Raw genomic sequence first — 20,830 nt, forward strand, 5'->3', positions numbered from 1 at the left:
CTTGCTCCGTGATCTAAACTGACAACGGTAAACAGTCCCATCAATGGGGTGCGTTGCGGTATCGGTGCTATCACCTAGTAAATCTCGCTTCCTCTATGTTGCGAGAATTGATGAGAGGTGCTGCAGTTTTTCTTGCGTTTTCCTTTTGCCCTCTTAGAATTCTGCGGGCTGCAGAAACTTTGTGTCGTGACACACGCTACCTTCGATACATCCGGCAGGCGAAGAGGGCGAACGGCTTGTTAATGCCTAGGCCTACATCGGAGTTATTGGTGATCGGATTGGCGATAGCGCCGGCGGGCACCACGATTTCGACGCTTTTCTGGGTTGTGGAGCGCTTCTTGCAGTTCTCAATCAATGTACACCACACCTTTCTTCCACCAAACTTGTTCCTTGTGTGGAATTTTCTTCCCAAACGGGCCATCGCGCAGCAGACACTGATGCCAGGGCAATTTGGCAGATGGCGCACAGCTGACTGAAGCGGGGAGCAGACGACAAGGAATTCCGCCAATCGTATGGCACCCTCAAGTTACGTGCGCTCAACAACGAATAAGAGAGCGGGCTGGGACCCTTCTTTGGCATGGTAACTGAAGGAATCCAATGGCTGCATAGAGCCTGCGTTGGCAGGAAATTGAAGAAAAAAGACCGATCTTTGAAATGAGACCAAGACGTCCGCGCTACGACCCGTGAAACGGCAGCTGCATTTTGCAGGAGAAGTGCCATTTTAGTATAAATTTTGGCTCAAATTTTGCTAGTATCAATGAAATGAAGCAATGCTATGGCTAAAATACTGATCAAATAGTTTAGAAATTCGGTCTGGTTGTCGTAGGTCGTAGATTTCAGAAACACCATTTTCAAAAAGTAAGTTTTTTCGCTATTTTTTCGTCCCAAAGACCCGTGTCCCCCCTTAAGGCATAGCACAGTGATCCATTTTGTTGACAAATCATTAACAGGCTGGAAAATCCGAGACCCCAGAAGGGGTGGGGTAGAAAATCTATTGTTCACACACTTGCAGCTAGTATTGCTGTTGGCGTCGAGTATAATATAGCTGGTGCTGTTGCGCGCACAATGGATATGTGTCTGCTGGAGGCTAAGAAAGTTCTTCTGCATTGTATCCCATTTGAGGAGCCTCCTCATGAATCCTTAAAGGTGGTGATTTCCTGCAGTCTGAGAGCCACTCTGAACTACTTCCATAATTCACAGTTGGTCGAACATTCAAGTATCCTTAAGACTTTCTAAAAGTTGTGTTGCTCTGCTACCTGGCCAGGCATGAAACATGGCCCTCTTCACTACAGTTGCTCATGCCGTGTGTCTGCCAAAGCATGAGGCCTCATGTAGGCAAACTCCCTGGGGTCATGGAGCAAATTAACGGCCAGCTACCCTGACAAGTCGCTGCCTTTGACGTCATGGCGCCTTTCTCCAGAAGCCAGTGAGGGCACTTTCTGCCTCGTCATCACAGATAACGTTACAAAGTCTGCTGAACCTTTTTTCCTTCTGAAGCTAATGGCACATGCAATCTGGAACAAGTTTACCGAGGTCTTCACCTGCTTAGGCTTTTCGGTAGAGCTGTTCATGGACATTGTGTCCTATTTATGGCCAAAGTGTTTGTGGATGTAAATCCGCCTTTGGCATTAAGAGCCACTAGACAACCACGTACCACCAACAGGCTGACCCGACAGAGTAGATTAACCAGTACCTCAAGCCCTTGGGTGCAGCCTTTCAAGCAATATGGGAATTGGAATGCCTGTCTTAACAAGATAGGTTCCTTCTAGCTATCTTCAGTGAACTGTTCGACAGGGTACACAGCTGCGTTCCTCAACTTTGTGAGAGAGCTGCCAAACTTCACGGACCCTGTTCTGCAGATGGGCAGTAGAGAAGGCGCCATGATAGCCAGCCTTTCCGACTACGTAGCAACACTGCACTCATGGATGGATACAGGCTTTGACCTCGCCCATTCCAACCTCATGAACAGCAGGTTGCCATTATCCCTCAAGAGAAAAGTATATAATAGCTGTGTCTTACCAGTACTCACCTACGGGGCAGAAACCTGGAGGCTTACGAAAAGGGTTCTACTCAAATTGAGGACGACGCAACGAGCTATGGAAAGAAGAATGATAGGTGTAACGTTAAGGGATAAGAAAAGAGCAGATTGGGTGAGGGAACAAACGCGAGTTAATGACATCTTAGTTGAAATCAAGAAAAAGAAATGGGCATGGGCAGGACATGTTATGAGGAGGGAAGATAACCGATGGTCATTAAGGGTTACGGACTGGATCCCAAGGGAAGGGAAGCGTAGCAGGGGGCGGCAGAAAGTTAGGTGGGCGGATGAGATTAAGAAGTTTGCAGGCATGGCATGGCCACAATTAGTACATGACCGGGGTTGTTGGAGAAGTATGGGAGAGGCCTTTGCCCTGCAGTGGGCGTAACCAGGCTGATGATGATGATGATGATTCCAACCTCGCAAAAAGCGTGAGCTAGACAGAAAGCTCAGCGCGGCAGGTCACACAGGGACATGCGATATGATGTGGGTAAGCTTGTCCTCATATGTAACCATGGTTTGAATGATGCTGCCAAAGGCATCTCTGTCTCCCTCTTGGCCAAGTGGATGGGCCTGTACCGAGCGTACACCAAGATGTCCCTTTTGGCATATAAGCTGGCCGACTCTCGAGGGAGACCACTTCGCAGTCCAGTTCGTCTCAAACCTCTCTCATTGCAAGAAGCAACGACTGGGGAAATGAGGACACGGATAAGCTGCAAGGACACTGGCAGAAGGCGGACAACCATCCAAGTCACTGCAAAGCTTGCAGAAACACACCTAGTCAGCTTTCTTTCACTAACAGGAAGCTGGACTCCATGTTTTATTGTGCTGATGAACAGAGAGGTGCAGCTATGGTGTGAGGACACACAATTAAGCAGTGACAGGCCCTTTTGAAATCGAAATTATAATTTTGATTTAAATGTGACTGTTAACATTTAGGTGAAGGGCAAAAGGTGACATTGCCTGACTGAGTCTTCTCCCTCGTAGAACTGTAAACTGTGGATTGTACTTGAACACATGGCAGCAAATGTCTTGTATTTCAAGGGCACATGTACATTTATAACATAAAACAAGGCCTAACATTTCCTCTATTTGTTGCCTAGGCCTTAGCCTAGTAGGCACTCCTTTCAGGGCAGGTTGCTAGCGGGCGTCAGCCTGCTGTCAGTGGGTGGCAGGACCCCTTAGTGTTCCGGTGTGCTTTCAGGGCATTTCAACTAGATGGGTACCTCTTCTTGGCAAGCCGACTAGGCCGATTGGGCTTTCCTGTGCACATCTCCATCTACGACCTGTCTTCTCCCTGCACCTGGTTTCGTTGTGCTATCTGCCTGTTGCTGACCAAGAGGCCTTCTCTCCTTGGTCCTACATGCCATGGCTGTCTTCTGTGGCATCTCCTGCCGCAGACCGCTAGTGCAGCCAAATTGGAAAATTTCCACTTGTTTCCCATTGGTTCCATTTGTGTATTATAGTACACAATTGGGCCACTTGGAACAATTGGGCCAATTGGTTGTATACCATTTGGATCAAATGGTGCAGTCGGCATAGAACCAATTGGTTGTTGCCAATTGAGTCACATGGTGCAGTTGGCATAGAACCAATTGTGCTAATTGGCATGGAACCAAATGGTCCAAATGGAGCCGCTCGACGGGTCAAGTGGTTTTGACTGTGCACAGCCTGTGCTGTGTGAATCTGGCAAACTAGCACAGCAATAAGGAACCACATCGTTACATGTTGCTCGACAAGTTGGTTCATATATATTGTGATCTAATATGATGCAAAACAATATGAACAGCACAAAAAGCGAATCTCTTCATTAATGCTCTTTTCCATGCTTTTCTTGCTTCACATCATATCACACAACAAGGAGCCACTACTTCCTTAAGATGATAATTACATGTGACAATGAGGCAACAAGTGAAAAGTAGGATTTAAAGCTTTATTACTAAGAAAAATGCAATGCGGGATACTGTTCATGGTTCCTTTCCGGTCTAGTCGCGCCACAACCTGCAGAAATGGATAAAAAAGAAAGACAGCATTGTGTATGGAATCCTGAAAAACCTGTTGCCCTCAAAAGCTGGCAAGACAGGCAAGCTGATATTGGATAAAAAGGCACCTCAATTTTAATATTCAGCAATCCAACCAGGTTTAAGAGAGTCACAATTTGCAGTTTATGTAGCTAAGGTTCAAGCAGCAAATGCAAGAAAATTGTTCTAGTCAGTATACCTTTTCGCTGTTCTGTCAATGTCAGCAATGTTCTCCCTCACGTAGTGATTCATCCGTTTCACCAGTGTTGTCACGACGCCCTAGGGGAAACCTTGCTTTTAAAAAAACGCTCATGCAATACACTTGAAACCTATTTGTCGAAATTAGTTCAGTGCATCATGCATATTTGCTACATTACACAAAAGCGTATACATATATCTGTGCAATCATTTAACTCAAACGAGTGTGCGTGACCCGTGCTCTCGTGTAGTGTAGTAATGCAAAATAATTACAAGAGCTTTGGAAACGCGGAAGCTTGACTCCGATCTGCAAAATTCTGGCAAGGTAGTGGGCACACGTGCCGGCTGCGTCCGTCCACTTTACCATATAAAAAGCCGCCGAAAAGTCGTCGTCAGGCTTGAAGTTCTTTATGTCTGTCACAGTGGCACAATTGCCAAATGTTTGTCGATTTCGTACCGCACGTACGCGTAGGTGATCATAGTGCTGTCAGACGGTCGCACGAAGCACGCAAGGCGATCAGGACAAAGCGCAGAATGCAGTGCAGCACGCATGCACGACTGTCAGCGACTGTTTTTGTTGCTGCCATGGTTGCTGCACACACGAGCACACGACCTACTGTCGTGTGCTCGTGTGTGCACGACCTGACCTACACGACCTGGTCGTGCACGAGCACATGTTGCTAATGTTGATGTCGATTATGCTGTCCCGTTCGGTCGCCAAGGAAAAATGACGCTGAGACAAAATTTAATTCCAAGGAAGAATTATTTCATAGATGTGAAATATAAAATTTAAACAATATTGCTAAATTACAAATTGTTTTATGCCTAAAAGTTGTTTGAGTCGTGTGTTTAAGAAACACATAAAACAGTGCAAGTTTTTTTTTTTTACTGTTTAACATGATCAATAGACAGACCACTTGTTTTTTTACGGTCGTTCTACATTTACTTGCCCTCCAAATGCCAAATAGTGTCGTCCAATCTCACGAATCCAATCTCAAATCTCGCGTCCAAATCTCAAAAGAGAAATCTCGAAAGAAAAAGAAATCTGCAAATTTTCTACACAAGAGACATTAACATTTTCTCACTTAAATTTTGTCTAAATGGTTTTGATAACTCCATTTGGACCATGTGGCAATTCAGATTTACCCAAATGGTCCTGCTGGAGACTCCATCTGGCCCAATTGGAAGTGAGGGTTTCCATATGAACCAATTGGCCATTCTAACTGGTCCAAATGGTCCTGTTGGTGATAACACTTGGTCCAATTGGAAATTGCCATTTCCAGTTGGACCCATTGATATTTCCAAATGGTTTCAATTGTTTTTTTTTCGACTGGGAGGCCTTGCCTCTGGCTTCTTTGGCTACCGCCCGCTGCAGCCTGTCCGCCCAATGCATGCAACTGTAGTCTTTGGTCAGGCACTTCCACTTGGTCACCGCTGCTGACCTGACTGTCAGTTATTTCGGCCAGCCCTTTCCTGTCAGCATGCAAACTGTGGAGCCCTGCATGTGACATCGGCAGTGGGCTGCTGCTTCCAAGTGGCAACCACACCTTTATTAATTCCAGGCAGCTCACCCTTCCTGTACGGCAGAATTATGCCCATAACGCTGCCCCCGTGACCTGTCTTGTCCGTCCAGGGCTGCCAACCCTTCCTCCTGGTTGTGCACTCTCCCTAGGGTGAGGACATTAAATATCAAGGCTGGCCCCCCGGTCTTGGATCAAGCAAAGTGACATCTTCACCTTTCTATGCTGCAGTCGCCTTATCCAGCTACAAACACAGTTTCCGTTATCGCTTTTTACAAAAGTACAGTGACGGTGAGGACAGAGACAAAAAATATATTTTTGTGGAAATGTAATTAAGGTCCTGAAAGAGGCCCTGACAAAGACAACAGCCCTCTTGGACACTGTGCCATTGGCTTAGCCCTCTTTCCTTGAGTAAACCTTGTCACTTTGCCTTGGTCAGACACCTTAGGAAGCTGTCCTCAATCTTCGGAAGGGCGAAATGTGGGGATTGAAGAGCCTTCCTGCAGCTCATCTCAAGCTCATGCGTATGATAGCCATTTGACAAGCTCCACCTCTGTGAACCACCGCCCCAGCACTACTTTCCCGTCAAAAGTTGAGTCCCCTGCATGAGCACACATTATCAGGATGCGCTTTCTCCCCCCAAGCTATGTACTGCTTAACACTTCCTCGCCACAGTAGATGCTCCACAGGTTCTCTAAAGGTTGGTTGCGGGACCTTTGCTCCCACAACTTGTGCTTGTTGGGCCGCTACCCAGTTAGCTGAATATGATATGACTGCACGTAGTATTCAATCGACCTTGCGTTGAGTGTCTGCCTGCAGGCCGTGACTGTCACATTGTGCTGCATCTTCGATTAATAAGCCCGCATTTGTTGGTGACCCGGCTTTGCAGTCTTGGTTCCACAGTCATGTGGTGTCGGAGTACTAAGAAAACCATCATAGCATCCTTTGTACACTGTGGTGTGGAGGAGCACAGTACCCTTTTCTCACACTCGCTGGGTGAGCCTCGCGCAAACCCATCTGCAATGCACGGACGCTGAGAGTAATACTCGGCAAGAGGCAAATACTTTGGTAGTCTACCAACCGGGAAAACCGACAATTCTCTGGGATTTTGAACAGTCTGGAAATACTCGGGCAAAACTCGGGGAATTCGTGCTTCTATCAGGGAAAATTAGGCGTAACTTTATTGAAAGAGAACGAATGTCGCGCTAATGCTAGCTCAAGTAACAGAGAGGAATCGTAGCGAATCGTCATTGATGCCGTGTCGTCAGCTGGAGGAGTTGCCAGTGTACAGTAAACGACCTATTTTCCGGGCACCCGATTTTGGGGAAATGCCCGATAATTCGGATGGCTTTGCGGCACCACCACGCACGCCATAGAGTCAATGTATAAGAACGTATAAAATTTCGGATGCAAGAACCCTTTGCCGGCCGATTTTACAGACATTTTGCCATGACGGCATGTCCGAAGCGGCATTAATCAAAGCCACCTCAGCTGCTATTTTGATTATCTCGCCGCCTCGAACCGCCGCTCTCACATACATATCCGCTGGCAGCCGTAGCCACCACCGCGACAACGCTAGACCAAGCTACTTCGGCGTTTGCTACTGTTAGCAATGGCGCCGACTCAGCCTTTGTAATCCTCGCCATTGGCTTCAAAGCTAGGAAAAGTATGGCGCACTGCATTATGCCGGTTTCCGAAAGTAAGTTTCGCCTCGATACAACGATGTGATGCGGTGAAGCATACGCAAAGCATTGCGGTGAAGCTTAACAAGTGGGACAGGGCAATTGTCACGGGATCCAGTATGTATTCCTCAATTATACACGCGTGCACCCGCCATCTCCTGTCACCATAGGAGCACCGATATGCCTAATAAGTGTACTGGCAGGCCTTCAGAGCTTTTTCGGTTTGAGCCCTTGAGGACGGTAAAAGACATGCATTCATTTTTTCGGACGTTTTCATGGCCTCTAGGGAGCCCGAAAAATCGCATGTTGACTGTAAAACGGACCAAGAGGATGCTTCAAATGGTCGATGGGGCGAATGCACGGTGGAAGAAGGACGAGAACAAAAAGGACCGACGCATTGAGGAATGAATGGAAAAGGAAGTGAGCCGCCACTTCTTTGAAGGAGCTTGAGCTCAAAACACGAACCGTTGGGTGACACCGAGATACACGTGCCCCTCATTCAAACCAAAATGAAGTTTCACTGCTCTTTAAAGCAGTGAAACGAAACACTGAGGCGTTGTGCACACGCTGAGAATATGTCAGGTCAGTTGAGGTTCACTGTCTAGCTGCTGAGAGAGAATCTCACTTGTGGCAAAGCACAAGCCTCATACCATTGAGCTTGCTATCAGTTGATAGAAATAGCTCGTATTCGAAAATATTTGTTTCTGTATGCATCTCCTTTTTATTCGTATTTAAAATGTTCGACTCAATTTGCAATAGGTTTTACTATTTTTTTTTCAAAGATATCTTATTAGCTATGCATTTTACTAACCCCTCCCTTTTTTTTTTGAATAAAATAAATGCTGCTCCTTACCGTTCAAACTGGATTAAGTAGTTTTTTTTATTTTTTAACATGCTTACTAGAGAGTGGCAGCATCGGGTGACACGTTCTCAGCCTGTCTTGACACAGAACAAAGTTCTGTACCACTCAGGAAATTTTGCAAAGGCACTCAGGAAAATCCTGGGAAACTCAGGGAATTTCAACATGTCAACTTGGTAGACACCCTAAATACTAATATTAGTTTGATATATCAGGTAATGCAATATACTCAAATTAGCCTATGCATGTTTCCATTTTGTTGAGGGTGCAGACACAAGAGAGACGCCACATTTTCCTGACCCACGTGCGCATTCATGAGTTGTGAGAGAAGAAAGTGGGGACTGTGCCTAGGTTCTACAGATGTGGACACGTTTTTTCCCCTTTGTTTCAGCTGAGCTACACTACGCAACCATGGTTAAAGACTAGGTGTAGCTTTCACAGCACCGCGCTCATTATTGAGAGGTCCGTAGTTCAAATGCTTGTATGACCAGGTTTTTCTTTTTTCCTTTCTTTATTTTAAATCAGCATTATTATATCATTTCCCTCCCTCACTTCTGCAGTACATTTGAACCTGGCAATAACGATATCAGTGGGGATCGCGAAAAAAGTTTGCTTTCGCGAGAATGTCGTTGTGAAATGAGACAGCACAGATAAGTAATGCGTCGTAGAATGAAACTTTACTGTCAAAATTCCGTTAGCCTACGTTGGTAAGCTTTGGTCCAGGATACAGAACTGCATTGCCGACAGTACAAAGTGCGCTGCATACGGTCGATCAGCAGTGGCAGCACTGCTGTGGAGCAGTATTCTTGGTAACTTGCTTTAGTAGATACAGTCACTTTTGTGCGATTTTGCGTAACTCGGCACAGGATGCAGAGCAACAACGCTCCATGCATGCAGCAGCATTTCTCCAGCGCACGCTGTCGCCCATGCACTCTTAAACAAATATACACCCTTTTGAGTGTATATTTGCCGCACAACAATAATCATCTGTCCTGCTTGCGTTTCCTTTCTTGAAAACGCTGCACTGACTTTCCTGTTTAGAATGTTCTGTCGTGCTGATAATGCGCATGGCGTTCGCAACTTGGAAGTACCGGGCTCGCAGTGTTAAAGAAAGGAAATCCGGATGACGATTATTGTTGTATGGAAAGATACGACCCCAAGGGTGTAATTTTGTTTAAGGGTGTAGGCACCGACGCATCTGGTGCCGAGTGCGAAATTGATTGTATCTCGTATACCCAAAGGCAATGAATCGAGATTACAGCCCTTTCGGGCAAATCTACGCCCGGTGCTGAATTCACACGCAATGCCTGTCGGGTGGCACCAAAACCAAGGGATATGCATATTCCCTGATCACTCAATCACAGCTCGCTACTTGGCACTCCATGCTGCAACCGCTATCTCAAGCGCCATAAACAATATTCCACGTCGGCGGTATGTGGATTTCCTTGTTTTTGCTGCATTTTTCTCACTGAGGCGCACATTATGCACTGCACATAGGTGTGCAAAAATTGTCGTCACGTACCGGTAGTTCGAGTTCCGTACGAGTTCCGCTTCAAACGGGTTATCAGCAAACAAGATGGCGGCCACGACTTGTCTCAGTGCACGCAATTGCTTCTGGCGCTTGATTGTTTTTGCAAACAAAAGTGTCGGCGCCCATGCAAGTGTAAGGTGGTGGTATTTTGTTGATGTGGGATTGTAGTACAGCGAGCGACATTTCGTTGTCGAGAGGTACAAAATGCATTGAATCCTATGGGCCTTCATAGGGGATACGAAAAATATTTCGTTGTCGCGAGATTTCGTTATTGCAGGTTTCGACTGTACTTGCTTTTTACCCATGCTTCACCACCAAGCTTGACACGGAAGGTTCCTGCCAAGGGAAGCATAGCGACCCGGCGTGGACTGCAGGGGTGGGAGATTAGGTAGATGCCACTTTAGCGGCCGCAGACCAATGAATAATGACACATTGTTACTGCGATTTTGTTGTTTTGTATGCTTCCCCATCACGGACTATGTATCGGCTGATGTGAACCCGTTTGGACAAAAGTGCCGGCTATCGCATAGTGCACATGTCATAGGCTAGGGATGAATGTACCAAATCATTACTCCTCCGTATTACTTAGGCATAGTCCCGAAATTTCTCTCTCGCACTTCATACATGCACAGAAGCGTCGGGCAAAGGCAGCACAGCTTTCGTGTGTCTGCGCCATTGACAAAACGGAAATATGCCTATAATGAAATGAGCATTTGTGATTTGTTTATTACATATGCATTTGTTATCTTCAATATAGAAAAGAGGCATGGAAATAATAAATTTGTTTAGGACAAAACGGCACATAGTAGGTGATATGTCTTCAGAAGATGACAACGATGAAGAGCGCTTGCGAAGGTGCTGGCAGCTTTTGGCGCAAGCGCACCTCACGGAATGAATAGCTTTGCCAGTGCTGGCTCCTATGCCAGAAGTAGTGTCTGCTACTATGTCCTTGACTTAATAAATCGTCGGCAGTCAACCACAGCTGCACCGACGTAACAGTAGGCATTATGTTGTGAGGCTTATAGCGCGTGAAAAAGACGAAGGGCGAAAGGGAGACGTGACACACACAGGCGCTGTCTTACCACGATGTCTCGATGTCTTACCAACAAGCCCAAATCACTGCTTTACAGTAGGCATTAATTCTTACCTGTGGCTTAAACTTTATCAGCATCACTAAGAATAGTGACTCAGTAGGACATCACTTCGTTACACTTCTGATATGCTCCCGCTTGCTTCCAAGCATTCTCGCATGCATGCTCGAAAATAAAAATAAGTAAACAAATAAAATAAATGCTGCATTCGGCTGTCAGTGCATTTCCTGGATGACTTTGTAAACTTAAGGAAATGCTGCGACCTATAGAACATTTCAGAGCAGCTTAAAGTATTTTTGTCTTTTGTAAAAGAATAAATTTGTTTCAGTAAAGTTGACTTATAGCTCTGTAAATTAGGAATTTACAAGAGGAATTTAAATATTAGGATGTTTCATAACTTAAGTGAGAATAGCGGTTCAGTTTTGGCCAGCATAGCCTTTGGATCAATAGTGAACCCTGCATATAACACAGGTGCCTTTATTGGGCATGAATAGGTAAACCAAGTGGTTTGCGGTGTGTGAGTACGTAAACTTTAGGAGTAAGGCAATAGACAGCTTTCGCCTTGCTCCTCATGCCTTCACTGCTACTGTCGACACGTACAGCTGACATGGTGCCGATCATAGCTAACTTAAGCAAAAGCTCATAGCTAAAGCAAGACACTTGCACGTTCCCCACTAATTTTGCTACTGATATAGTAGAGCCTCCTTCATACGTTTTGGGGAAAAACACACTAACCGGGAAAATGTACGATCCGAAGAAAATTTGACAGTCTCAACTATTGTTGACATCTACATAATGCGAAGCGTCGCGCGGATCATTGCGGCACGAGACACCGATGCACGTAGAGCTGGTGGTGCTCCGGCGGTCCGAGACGCATTTTGTTGTTTTCCTGTTGCATGTTTTAAGAGAGCGACGAGAAACCTTAACGAAATCGAGCTGGTGGGCGACGCCGGATGCCACCGAAGCGAAACGTGATGCCCACATCGTGTCGCCTAGCAAGGAATGGCGGCGTGTTTGATTATCGCCGCCTACTAAAAGCGTGCAGTATGCTACCAATGCCTTTATGCACCACGCGCTGTAAAACAGATAGGTGAAGATGCTTATCGCAATAGGTTTGTTGGCGATAGCTGTGAATACGGCATGTGACGACCCGGGCGGATATTTGCTGGTACGGGAATAAAACTGTGTGCGCCGTCGTTTTCACATTAGACAGGCGGCTATATACCGTTCTCGATCGCGCACACCTCGCGCCTTCTCTTGTTCACATGGGATCTAGCGGCCGGAAAATGTATACGGTCACAGTTTGCAGCAGAAAACGGCGATGTATTTCGGTTATCACCTATTGCAAGTGTGCTACGCTTCCGATGGCACCACGCGTTGTGAAACAGATAGGCGAAGATATCGTTATAGAATTGGCGATGATAGCTGTGAATTCCGCGTGCAACGACGCCGGAGAAGCTTTTCTGGTACAGAAACGAGAAACTGAGTGCGCACCGGCGTTTTCACGTGAGACGGGCGGACGAATATTGCGGTGAAGCTGCCGCAACGGGCAGCTATATGCTGTTCTCGATCGCGCACGCCTCACGCATATTATTGTTTACGTGAGATCTAGCGGCCGGAAAACATATCATACGATCACAGTGTGGCCACGTACTGAACGTTCGTACCGGAAAATCATGTTTTCCGGGAACGTATGAATCGATAAAGAATTAGCGTAACTCAATTGGGTCATTTTTTTTAAGTTCTCGATTGCGAACGTTGGCGCCGGGAAAACGTACGTAACGGGAATGTATCAACGAGGTTCTACTGTATGTGTGTTGAACCTTATGAATAGCTAGCCCGAGTTTATCAATATGTGTTTGTCTGTGCAGGTGAGCCCAAGCTGGAACTTTTAAACAGTCTACAATGTAAAAGGTACCGGAAGGACACCAGTCTGCATCGCATCTAGTCATGACCAGAGGAAAGATGTGCTTTATGTTTTTACATAATGCTATACAATGGACCCATTAGGATATGTTGGATGGGTCAAATGATATACAGTGTCGCATAAAACAGTAATCTTTGTTTTTAAGGTGGTTTCTGCCATGGATTTTATCTTTTATGCTGAAGAGAGATTTTGTACATACAATACTACATATTTTTGGATGGCTTTTATTGAAGAAAGGTCCTTTGAACTTGTGATTTTTTCATGATGTAAGTCCATAAGGACTCATTGTAAATATACTTGTGTAAACTGAAGTCTGTGGTGTCTAAGCCACAATAATAAATTGCATATCTTACAAAGCGACTTGTCCCGTGGGCATTCAATGTAAACTTCAATGTGTACAGTGTAGACCTTTCTGTATTGTGAAAGTTGGAGTACTGCATTAACATTATCCTTTATCTTCGCAGCCATCATAAATGTCTTATGGAATACCAAATTATGAAACACATTTTATTACATTATGAGTGCAATACTGGAAAGCTACAGAAAGCTTTTACTCATATGTTGCTGGCTCATTAATGTGGTCATTGGTGCTGAGTGCCAAAATCACAAGTGCAGTGTCCTCCAAACACATGCACGAGTACATATTAGAGCACTATCATTGTTCTGCATTACATTCACTACAGTTAAATGAGGATTTGATGCTATCTAGCTCTCTCCAATGGACATATAAACTGTGGCTTCTGTAACTGAGAGAGAGAGAAAACATTAAATCTTGCTGGGAGCAAGGGGGGCGGGGGTCTAGAGACTAGCCCCACCAGAGCTCCCCTTCGTGGGGCTTCTGTAAGGTTCACTACATTATTCTCTCTTATATTTGCATGTAATATTTGGCCAATACACCATCCAGTAGAAATAAACACATTGCGTTGCAGGCAGTCTCAAGCAGTTTTGCTGTCTATTTTTAATCATTCTCCTTGGACATTGCTAAAATAGAACATCCAGAAGTTTTTGCAAGTGTGCACAGGAGCAAATATGTAGTGTGGCCTAGGAAGTGTACCATAAATGAGGCCCTCCATGTTTTCGTTAATGTATTAGGGGTGCATAAGTTTGACATTGTTAGTTTGTTGAAATGAAGACACAAAAACTTAATTGCAGCTTAGAGAGAATAGGAATTGTCTTAGAACTCATTTTCCTTTTGTCATTCGTAAATTTTTGTTCTCTACTTCTGTATTTATGGCATTGTTTTATAATACTAAGCCTTCTGAGTATTTTTAATTTTTTCTTTTGATGAATACTGTGAGCCTTGCATATAGGCCTATACTGGAAGTGGATTACAAAGTGTACCATGAAAACAATAATGTAGGTTGAGTCTCTTTCAGAAAAAAAATTGTACAGAAACCATCAATGATGGCTGTCATTGTAAGTGAATAGCTGAATGCTTCTGGAAAGCTATTCACTTTATTAAAGGAATGATGCACTTCAAGGTGTGTATTTTTGTCAGTGAGGATATTTAGGTCGAGTGTTTTGTGTCACTGCATAATTCTATCGAGAACAGAGCTGTTAACCAGTACATCTGTAGTGGTGCCAGAACCCTCATGCAGCCACCACAGAAGGAAAGGGCTGTGGGAAAAGAGGTGGGCTGACCTTCACGAGCGCGCACCACATCATCTGACTATTTCCTTAACTTTGTCTAAACCTTCAGATGTCTCAAAGCTTTCACGTTACAGCACATGCCAGTGGACCCAGCTATTCCCTTACACGCACAGCTCTGTTCATGTTACGAAGGCATGTCTACAAGGCAGCGAAGTTCTACATTTGCGCTGTTGCCTTTTGCCTTGTGGTGCATTGCATTGTGAAGGTTTCAACCTCCACAACAGTCCTGGATTAACCCCTTTAATACCCCCATCCCCCTTCAAAAGATAATTCCGATAAAGCATACCAAATTTCCCAATTTTTAAATGTAGCAATGAAGTTTTCTGTCATTCTGATTATGAATATATATAACTTGATTCTTGATTACGTGTTTTTTCGAATTTTTTCCGGACTTCTACCGCCCTCTAGTGTTGAATATAGAACCCAAAGCCAATTACCAACTGTAACTCATCTTTGACAGTGGGAGGAGTATAACACCAGGCTGAACAAGTGTGACTCGTCATTGGTGATAAGGCAGTGACGAGTTGACAATCTCTGGACAAAAAAAAAAGTCAGTAGTTCCGGTATTTGATTATTAAACAATTTCCTGCAAGTTCGGTGAGGACAAAATGCGAGAACACCCGTGTACTTAGATTTAGGTGCATGTTAAAGAACCCCAAGTAGTTTAAATTATTCCGGAGTCCCTCACTATGGCATGCCTCGTCATCAGAGCATAGTTTTGGCATGTAAAACCCCATAATTTGATTTTTTTTAATTTCATGTCGTAAGGCGTGCAAACGTTGGGTGCGGCTGATTGCAATATAATTTGTCCAGACCCCACCACTCTCCTTTAGGTTAAATATGGCAATCTGGTTTTCTGTTTTGAAATATGATTAGGCGGTCCGAAGGAACTTGGCACGTTGCAAGAAGCGCAAGCTGAAATTTATTACGGTGGGAACTGCCCGTATGGCGCATCCTGCGCATCTTCCACTACAGCGCATCGCAGTAAGGCACGAAAGACAATGCTCCTTACTCAAGCAGGAGATATGTAATAAAGAAAAGCATAACTTATGTTGGCAACATATTCAAAAAAAGTTTGGCCTCAGCTGTTGTGTTGAATTTCCCAGCGTGCAGCCGAGAGTGCCCGCTTTCAAAAGTGTGTATGTTGGGGGGGGGGGTGCGAGGAGAGGGGTTGCCCCCCCCCAGTAAATATGCCTATGTGTATGACTACGTGCAGGCTGTTTGGGCAAGTGTCTTGATTGGTAACATTTTTGTAGTAGCAAATTGTAAGCAGTTGAGTGCTTTAGCTCAGGCGTATACTTAGGTAGCCCATTTGTCAGAAGAATCCGCACCGTATTGTGGCATTTGACTCCGCTAGTTGTGCGAGTAGAGGGCAGCAACGGTTCGAATCGCTTTGGCTTTCAGTCATTCTTCCGGATCGATCAAAATGTTTAATTGCAATCAAGAATCGTTGCTGTGACATGGGGCGCTATAACGTAAAGCTATTTCAAACTTTTTTTATTCCAATTCTGCAATGAGCCCTACACAATTGGTAAAAAAAAATTTCGGACCACTTCCACTTCACCTGTCTGTCACGTGATGTCGCGAAAACTCCCCATTCGATATGATATGTGCAACTTATTGCATGATTAGACCAAGCGAAAGAAAAATGTTTATGATTCGAAACCTTTTTTTTTTTTGCTATTAGCCCTCTGCTATTGGTCAAGCATTTTCTGGCTATGCTCACTTCACCTGTATGTCACGCGACGTCATACAAGTGCGAAAACTCACCGCGTCGAAGTGACACGGATGCGTTAAATGCGCATTAATATGCCGAACAAAACCATTTTTTTTTTCTGAATAGCCGGGCAGTGCCCGTTTCCGAAAGGAATAGATGAAGGCTGCCCACCGATCGTTCTGGCACTGACAAAGTCGGAGCTGCCGGGGAGCATGGATTTATTTGCGTATAACACAAATTTTTGCGTGGCAGTATAACGTTATCGAACCTTTTATAGCGCATTGCTCTGCCAACTCTTCTTTGCGGAAGATTCATTTTAGTGGCATTTTTAACTTTCCACTGCATGCCACCACGATTTTCGACAGCAACCACAAGCTAAGTAAAGGGAAGTGAACCAATCACAGACGCCGGCACCGCACCTCTCATCTGTTTATCTGATTTCACTGTGCTCCTCGCCTTGTGTCAGCCAATTAGATGAGAAAAAGTGCTCAATGTAGGCTGTGCTATTCGCTTTGAAAGCAAAGAGTGAGCTCCTTTAAATGAGGACTGTGTTTGGTTGGGATTTTCAAGCAACGCTTCGGGTTACCGTCCAATGTTTATGTCGGTGGTATTTAAATTTGATGGTGACTCGGGAGCTCCAAAGGGCATTGTGCACATTTGACACGGTGCGATCCAAACGAGTTCCTCGCATTTCTTTTCTTCTCTGCCATGCTCCTTCCATGTATATACACACTCTGAACCACCCCCCGACACAGAGGGGTGGTTCGGAAGACGCACTTCAGAGCAGCAGTACACAGAAGCAGCAGCAGTCACAGAAGCAGCAGCAGCAGGTGGAAAATCGAAGGAAAAGGCAAAGAAAGCTTCGCTTTAATAGACAGTTGTACGCAGCTATTGCGTACGCTGTACGCTATAGTATAGCGTACACTAAGCAGCGCACGTTTGTTACGGCTTTAGGTGCCCTGCGAGAAATTCGGATTTCAGAGGCCATATGCCGTCGTTGCGGCTATCTCCCAACTAGAACGACAGGTGGCGCTGACAGAGCTGACAGAGCTTGGTGGCGCAAGCCACCGCCCCGTTCCAAAGGGGACGCTCATAACATCCATCCATCCATCCATCCACATAGAGTTACTGTATATGCTACCGCAGGTAGCAGAGTTGCGCGTCTGTCTTATCACGCCGCTAGCGCCCCTATTGGCAGAGCGTCATCACGTGGTAGTCAAGCAACCGTGCATTGCGGAGAAGCAGATGCCCGGGCCAATTTTTGTATTTCCCGACGCCGCCGCTGCAGCGAACTGGATTGACACAAGTTATCGCCAGTCAAATTCAAAGCGAATCCGGCCGATCTTGGCGTTCGCTGTTCGCGTGCGCACTAGCTGCGGAGAAACAACACAACGTGCGCAGCGCATCTCACAGTTGGTTCGTCGCAGTGTCCGCGCAGTCCCATCGGAATGATATAATGACCGGGTGCTCTGCTCCCGTCTGCACGAATCGCTCTGAAAGCGAAAAAGCTTTTTATTCGATCCCATTCAAACCCATGCACCACACTGATTTCACAGAACTGTCATAAAAAATCCAGCTCACATTTTCAGGATAATGCACTGCTTTGGTTGCTGTTTCTGAACATAAAAAGGTTACACAACTAAGTAAAGATATTTCATCTACTACTGCTTATGTGAAGCAGGATGCAAGAGGAATTAATGTCGTTAGTTACCATACGGTAACGGCCTTTACTGTGTTTTGCATTATTACCCGTATTGTAGCTATGTCAATCCTGTGAGAGAAAAACTTTCACTACACTCCCACAGAAGGTTACTTTTCGAATCCCTGCAGTGAAAAGGCACATAATGAAGTGGCACTTGAAGGTGTGGCTGATATCCAGTGTCTGCTAGTAGGTGGGTACGTTTCTACAGCAAATTTAATGGGGTACCAGAGTCGAAATACTAATGGTTGGTCATTTATTCACCAGTAATATTTAAGACTGCCTACACGTTGAGAGCTTTGGCACATAAGCAGGTATGCCTATTGCAAAACCCAGTATCCAGTGTCCAGTGCAGCGCCGGATTATGGACCCAGTGCCGCGCGCTGGATGCTGGGGTGCTGGGCAGGCGCGGCGTACTGGGAGGCACTGGGTACTGGTGCGAAAAACTGCTCTAGCGCGTTAAATACGCGGTGCCTGGACACCGTATATATATTTTTTTGAGAACAGAAAGAGAGAGCATTTTGGCGCAATAAAAAAAACCAAAAAGCTCCGACCAGGATTCGAACGTCGGACCTGCAAATCCCAAGCCCGGTACTTTACCACTACGCCACGCCAGAAGCCGAGCAACGGCGCATGATTTTCTACGTCAAGGACCAAGAAGCAGTTTTAGTTTCACAGAGAGAAGTCTCGCTCAGTCATGGTAGACGCGCTATCGCCCAGCAACTAAAGCTCACGCCTGTACCACAAAGAAAATTTAGCTGTCCATATTCAGTAGCTTGCTCGGAAGTGCCACAACACCGATTTTCACTTGCGATTGGCATTTTAACTTCGAAAAAAGACCTAAATGAACCACTGACCCGGGACGCTGTATGGGCTGTTACTACCGATTTGGATAGCCGTTTGTTGTTCTTCACGCGAAGGATATGCAACGTTTTCTTAGTTCAGTGATGCCTTTCAGTCGACACGTCTGTCTATTCATATATCTTAGTCAGAGAAGCGCAGACTAGGTCTGTGATCCTTCGGCGACAGCACATATACCTGTGTTCATGACGCGTCACATCGGCGCTCATCGCTACTTGTGCTGTTTGTGCGCTCATGCTACTTGTGTTTATTTAAGGACACTGATGCGAAAGCTGAAATATGGTGATTTATCCTTGTTAGACTTCTCGATTCCTGAGCCTAGACGCGCCGAGAACGTGCAGATGGATTCGGCGGATACGCTTGGCATAAGCTTCGGTGGGGACTGATCTCGGCGTCTTTTCTTGACGATCTTATTCAGACAGCTGTTTCGATGCACTTTGTTTGCGATTAGGCGGAAAAGCAGTCCACAAGCGATGCAAAAGCGCCCACGGTCGATCGACAATACGGTAGGCAAGTTGCCTGCAAAAACAGTGCGGCTTCGCCGCATAGATTTGGTTGCTTGCCAGGCAAGATGGCGGACCTACGCGCAACTCTGCAGAGTTGCGCGTCTGTTTTATCACGCCGCTAGCGCCTCTATTGGCAGAACGTCATCACGTGGTAGTCAAGCAACCGTGCATTGCGGAGAAGCAGATGCCCGGGCCAATTTTTGTATTTCCCGACGCCGCCGCTGCAGCGAACTGGATTGACACATGTTATCGCCAGTCAAATTCAAATCCAATCCGGCCGATCTTGCCGTTCGCTGTCCACGTGCGTGCTAGCTGCGTAGCAACAACGCAACGTGCGTAGCGCATCTCACGTTTGTTTCGTCGGCCTGCCTCGTGACACCTTACTGCAGTAATTGCTTTTCTTCCTTTGTAAAACTAGTGAAGGGTGTTCAGGTAAAGACCTGAACAAACAAATTTTCAGTCAACTGCCTATTGCGTCAAGTGTGTATGAGATGAAATTACTTGACTAACAGCTACGTGCTTTTTGGGCTGTGCTAAAAAATTCACAGCTGGAATATTAAAAGCTACTGCAAGTCTGGATTTTTTTTAAATAATGGAAGCACGTAGAGTTATACAGAAGATTTAGCTGGAATTACCAGTTTTCTGCATGTGATGCACGACACTGCTTTCACAGAAGTGTCGTAAAAAAGCCAGCTCACATTTTCATGATTATGCACTGCTTGGGTTGTTTCTGAATATGAAAGAGGTTACTACTAAGTAAAGATATTTAATCTACTACAGCTTATGTGAAGCAGGATGCAAGAGGAATGAATCGTCATTTAAAATACGGTAAGGGCCTAACTGTGTTTTGAATTATTCCCTATAATGTAGCTATGTCAATCCTGTGAGAAAAACTTTCGCTACACTCCCACAGAAGGCTACTTTTGGAATCCCTGCAGTGAAAAGGCACATAATGAAATCACACTTGCAGGTGTAGCTGATATCCATTGCTTGCTGGTAGATGGATATGTTCCTACACAAGATCTAATGGGGTACCAGAGTCGAAATATCAATGGTTGGTCATTGATTCACCAGTAATATTTTAGACTGGCTACATGTTGAGAGCTATGGCACATAAGCAAGTATGGGCCTCATTATATTTAGTACAGTTCCCTTTGTAAAAGATCACAACTTGATAAAGCTCACTATATCAAAATATTTGCACGCGCATACACTAGTGCTCTTTTTTTCTCTGAAATTCGCATTGTGATTTTATTGCCAAAAAAAGAGGTAGCTGCGGCTCGGTGCTTTCTGTTAGTGTTTACATGCTAAAAGAGCACTGCACTGCTCTTAGTAGCGTATTTATCTCTGTTGAAACAAAATCTGAGTGCCAAGCAGTATTCAAGCGAAGGAAAGTTAATAAAGTATCTGATCGTTTACCTCAATTACTAAAGTTTGTCCAGTTTTTAATACGCTATGTTATTTCGAACCTTATACTACCTTGTGAAGTAGTTTTTTCGCACGAAACTTTTTGTAGGGTTTCCGGAATCTATA

General features: G+C 45.2%; 2 protein-coding genes across 3 annotated transcripts in view; one reads left to right on the forward strand and one right to left on the reverse strand.

The window, feature by feature from the left end:
• Positions 1–14,344, forward strand: part of LOC142589684 (RAB11-binding protein RELCH homolog) — a 210,697-nt gene extending 196,353 nt beyond the window's left edge. For both annotated transcript variants that reach the window (XR_012829913.1, XM_075701229.1), the window contains one exon: positions 12,809–14,344. The gene's annotated coding sequence lies outside the window, so the exon portion shown is untranslated. The remainder of the gene's footprint in view (positions 1–12,808) is intronic.
• The window catches only part of LOC142589701 (uncharacterized), a 118,305-nt gene that overhangs the window by 29,617 nt on the left and 67,858 nt on the right, over positions 1–20,830 (reverse strand). The gene's annotated exons all lie outside the window — the stretch shown is intronic.

This window comes from Dermacentor variabilis, chromosome 1 (assembly GCF_050947875.1).
Source record: "Dermacentor variabilis isolate Ectoservices chromosome 1, ASM5094787v1, whole genome shotgun sequence".
NCBI classification, from domain to species: Eukaryota; Metazoa; Arthropoda; class Arachnida; order Ixodida; family Ixodidae; genus Dermacentor; species Dermacentor variabilis.